Source organism: Pyxicephalus adspersus, chromosome Z (assembly GCF_032062135.1).
Source record: "Pyxicephalus adspersus chromosome Z, UCB_Pads_2.0, whole genome shotgun sequence".
Classification (NCBI taxonomy): domain Eukaryota; kingdom Metazoa; phylum Chordata; class Amphibia; order Anura; family Pyxicephalidae; genus Pyxicephalus; species Pyxicephalus adspersus.
Window position 1 is genome coordinate 1,729,724 of NC_092871.1, and position 5,038 is coordinate 1,734,761.

Here is a 5,038-nt window from a genome sequence, read left to right on the forward strand (position 1 = left end):
TTGGTTGTATTGGGAAGTAGATGTGTGGAGGAAGGAGACTGAGCATACTACTGGGAGATGGATCTTCTGTCTTCCTCTTTTCTCCTGCCATGTGTCTTGTAGCCTCAGATGGTGGGTATTGGTTTGGGTATTCCTTATGTCTCACCCTCAAACCTTTCTCCCTCCTTCAGGTCCCACAAATGGGCAGAGAAGCATCAGAAGAAGTCTCTTGGAGCCCCATGATGTAACAGAGCAGAATTATCCACCTGTGGGGTCACATTCCAACCCTCATTACCTGCGGTAATATCCCGTGATTTATTAATGTTGAACTCCAGCTAAGTTGGTTTTGGATAGTGTGTAATATTAGTTATTATTATTATTATTATTACTATTAATATTTTCAACCTATCTAATTCTTGCCCCCCCCCTTTGCCACATCCCAGACCTGGTCAATGGGAGATATCCATAACCTTCACCACAACCTATTATCAAACTGCCTTACGTTCTTAACCCCCGCCCTCTCCAAAATCACAACTCCGGATAAAGCGGCCTCTCAGTTAAACCAAGGTGAGTTGTCACAGGGAGAGGAATAAGAGGAAACTCCCCAGCAGGCGGACATATCACAAAGTATAAATCTAATATTACACACCATCCAAAACCAACTTATCCCGTGATTTTTTAATGTTCAACTCCAGCTATTTCCACCAGTGATGAGGGTTGGAATGTGAGCCCACAGGTGGATAATTCTGCTCTGTTACATCATGGGGCTCCCAGAGATTTCTTCTGATGCTTCTCTGCCCATTGTGGGACCTGAAGGAGAAGGAAAGGTTTGTGGGTGAGACATGAGAAATACCCAAACCAATACCCACCATCTGCGGTTATAAGACACATGGCAGGAGAAATGGGGAAGACCCAGGGCAGGTATGAGGGGACACAGGGGAGATATATGAAGGCCCATAGAGGTAAGAAAGAGGGAGATACAAATGCCCCATAAAGGAAGGACAGGGAAGACACAGAAGCCCCATAGAAGAGGGAGGGGGTAGTTAGGGTAACTTTATAGATTAAAGGTAACACTTTAGTTCTACATGGAATGGAGGTGAGAATCTGGTATTACACACATCCCTCATTTCCTGTCCTGGTGACCCCCTTATAGGTGAGTTGTCACAGGGAGAGGAATAAGAGGAAACTCCCCAGCAGGCAAACATATCACAAAGTATAAATCTAATATTACACACCATCCAAAACCAACTTAGCTGGAGTTCAACATTAATAATTCACGGGATATTTCCACCAGTGATGAGGATTGGAATGTGAGCCCACAGGTGGATAATTTTGCTCTGTTACATCATGGGGCTCCCAGAGACTTCTTCTGATGGTTCTCTGCCCATTGTGGGACCTGAAGGAGAAGGAAAGGTTTGCGGGTGAGACATAAGAAATACCCAAAACAAATACCCACCATCTGCGGTTATAAGACACATGGCAGGAGATATGGGGAAGACCCAGGGCAGGTATGAGGGGACACAGGGGAGATACATGAAGACCCATAGAAGAGGCAGAGAGGTAAGAAAGAGGGAAATACAAATGTCCCATAAAGGAAGGACAGGGAAGACACAGAAGCCCCCATAGAAGAGGGAGGGGGGTAGTTAGGGTAACTTTATAGATGAGGTTTAATGAGGGGAGAGGTACAGGTCAAGGGACATTGATAAACTTTTTGTCTTTTTAGTATCTCGCACTACTAAAGGGAACAGGAAGAAAAAAAGAATATCAGTTCCTTCTGACAACAATCAAACGGCAATGAATTGTAGATCAGCAATCAGCAGAATATACCCCTCATAATCAGAAGCAGAGCATATCCCCCATACTTGCCTTACTACGGTAGGGAGTCCTGGGGCCCCGGTCATGGAAAGAAATCCAGAAAGTGAGACCTGGGGACACAGAGAGAAAGAGTCAGGGCCCACAATGTGCAATACCAACATTGTCCACAGGAGGTGGCAGGCGGTGTGAGCTCATTATAATTGGGGCTCCCACAAACACGGGGGGAGGGGGGGTTAGGACACCACAAGCCTTCGCTGCTTCTTCTGTACAGAGTCCCCGTCCTGCTGCTCCCCCGACCCCACAGGACAGCCGCCATTATCTGACTTTTACCAGAAATCGGCCTCCCTCCTACCTTCGGCTCCGATAACTGAGCGATGAAGCTTTGCTGCCGCCTGGTCCGGGGGGAAATGTGTGTGGCGCCCTTGTGTGGCCAAAGTTGCGAAGGACAGGGCAGTGGAGTGCACAGGAAGCCCTCTGGTGGCCAGAAATGCGCAGGACAGGACGAATAAATCTCAGGGGCACCCTCTGGTGGCTGAGAATGCAGAATTGCAAGGCGTCCTCGGCGGGCCAAAGATGTGCAGTGCAGGGTGGTGAATGACATACTGTGCCCTCGTGTGGCCAAAGTTAGGAAGCGCTCTGGTGGCAGTAGATGCAATGTAGATGTGCATTGCATGGCGGTGGATGACAGCTCTTCCTCTGCTAGAGTTTGTTTTCATTATAATTTATCAGTGAGTTTTATTACAACAGAATAACAGTAAGAATATACAATACCATATAATACATTACGTGTGTGCTTTTGATTTTGCTTCTACGCAAAAAGACTGTCAGATATTGGGTCCTACTGCGCAGGCGTGAATTCTGCACAGGAGTCAGAAAACGTTTTTTTCTTCTGCGCAGGTGTGGGGATTTGTCGGGACACAGGATTTTAATTTGGCACATGCGCATTAGAGCTGCCAGAAAACCGGGCATTCTAGTGCGCAAGCACGAGCTCTGAAATCCACACCTGCGTAGTAGGACCACTTTATTATTTGTGTTAATGCGCAGGCGCAGGATTCAGGTATCGTGCTCTAACCCTCGTGCAGTTTTTATTTCCTAACCTCCTTTCTCCACAAGGTGGCAGCACACAATCGTTAAAGCAGGCATGTCCAAAGTCTGGCCGGATGCCAAGGGGAGAGCTGGTGACTTCGGAGGATATGATATGGCTCGTAGTGTCCTTAGGCTGGGGGATGATAGCAAGGAGAGCAGGACTGGGGACGGGGGCGGGCAGAGGTGGGGAACAGATAGAGAAATCGATAAAAAAAGTTAGGTGTGTGATGGAGAGTTCAGAGGTCCCAACTATGGAACGTACAACACAGCGTGCAGAGTTTAGGGGTCACGGCTATGTGCAGAGTTTAAAACAGCGTATACACTGCAACATTTAGGAGTAGATCATGTAAAATATAGGACATGCAGTGCAATGGTCAAGAATATGTTATATACAATCTGTACATTGCTGGTGAAAGGGAGAAAACAATGGTATTTGCTGTACTCACTATAAAATGCATTTCTCTGCTGAACTCATCTTCTGCTGTAAGGACCATCAGGGACTGCAGGGAAATAATAAGAATCAGGCAGGAAGTTTCACATTTTGCTGGAGTGGTGGCAGCCAGATAATAGTAAAAGCTGCATTGTACATACATTTGTCCACGCGGTGGCGCTATGGAGCCAAATAAGCAAATTAATTAGAAGTAGGATCCGGTGAATAATAAGCCAATCAGCTGCAGGTGCAGATTCACATTTTCACACACCATTAACAAGAACAGAAAGAACTAAAGGCACTAACAATTCCATTCCACGTGGTGGCGGTGTAGAGCATAACAATTACTAAGGAGACAAAAAATCTGAGACACTAGCATTTCTATCTTTGACCACACAGTGGCGTTATAGAGCAAAACAATAAATTAAGTTTAAACATTTTTGGACGTAATAAATAACGAAGGACTAACAACTCCACGTTTACCCATATGGTGGCGCTGTGGAGCAAAACAAAAAAGTAAGATGACATTAATTCCATATTTGGCCACAGGGTGGCGATGAACAGCAAAACAATAAATAATGAACACGACAAATTCTATCTCTGGCCACTGGGTGGCAGGCTGGTACCGGGTAGTAATAAATAAGCTTTATAAATGTTATTATTATTATTCCTCGAGGAGTATAATCATGTCATGCGTCTTCAGCTGCCATTGTTTTGGACTTTTAATTTATTAATCGCTTCAAAAGTTAAATGAAGGAACAGAGCGGCCTTGCAGTGCAGGAAATGGTTTGATATATGCTGTCCCTTGCAGTTCCACCTTTACCCACAGGATGACGGTGTGGATCCGGCACACGATGAACTGGGGTCGCAGTCGTGACATCATTCGCCTGTTCAGGTGAACAGGATTCCCCTAGACTTGCTCCTCTCAACCTACAGAACATTCGCCTCCATCTTTCTCTTAGCTCACAGCTTACATCCTTCCTGCCCCCAGTCCGTATGACACTGAGCGGCGTTGCTTTGCTGCCATCTAATGACCATTACTGCACAGCGCAGGGTGGTGGATCTTACAGGGCGCCCTCTGGTGACTGTGAAGGGCACACAAGGCATGAAATGAGGGCCAGGTGAGTGTTATTGGGGTGCAAAGTACCCCAGAAGATAAAACCCCTGGAGAGAAAATCATAAATTTGCTGGGGAGGTGATGATGGCTGTGGGAACATGTCCCAGGTGGAAGGAAACCCATATTAAAAGCTTGCATTTTATTTATATGTGGTTTATCTGGAAAAGAAAACATTTTACCAATCAGCAGGAATGAATTAGCATTATATTTTAGCACATTTGCATCACAGTTTTTTCTCTAGTACATCGATCCTTTTGCTTTTGTAATGTTTAATTCACATCTCTTTATTCTTAAAAAAAAATAAACTTTACAAATCCTACAATTACCAGGAATGTAGTAAAGCTGTACATTTTGATTTTAAAAATATGGTGTGGGATCCCCCTTATTTTTGAATACTATGTACATGTTTCACTTAGGACACATTCCCATTGGTTCTCCCATTAATTGCAATGACACCGCCATGTTCAGGAAGTTGTATTTCTAAAAATATTAGCAGGTTTTTCTCGTAGAATACCATTTTCACTCTTCACTGCGAGTGTAGTGCCATTCACCTGGCCTGTAGGGGGCGCTCCTGCAAAGCTTTATATAAAGATATAACAATGGAAAGCAGC

At 45.0% G+C, this 5,038-nt stretch overlaps 1 long non-coding RNA gene across 1 annotated transcript; it reads right to left on the reverse strand.

The window, feature by feature from the left end:
* Positions 1 to 1,046: 1,046 nt before the first annotated feature.
* LOC140343271 (uncharacterized) lies at positions 1,047 to 4,288 on the reverse strand. Its single transcript, XR_011923290.1, has 3 exons — positions 3,327 to 4,288; positions 1,846 to 1,904; positions 1,047 to 1,375 (listed from the first exon to the last, which is right to left on the reverse strand). It is a non-coding gene; the product is annotated as an uncharacterized lncRNA (long non-coding RNA).
* Between the last annotated feature and the right edge of the window lie 750 nt (positions 4,289 to 5,038).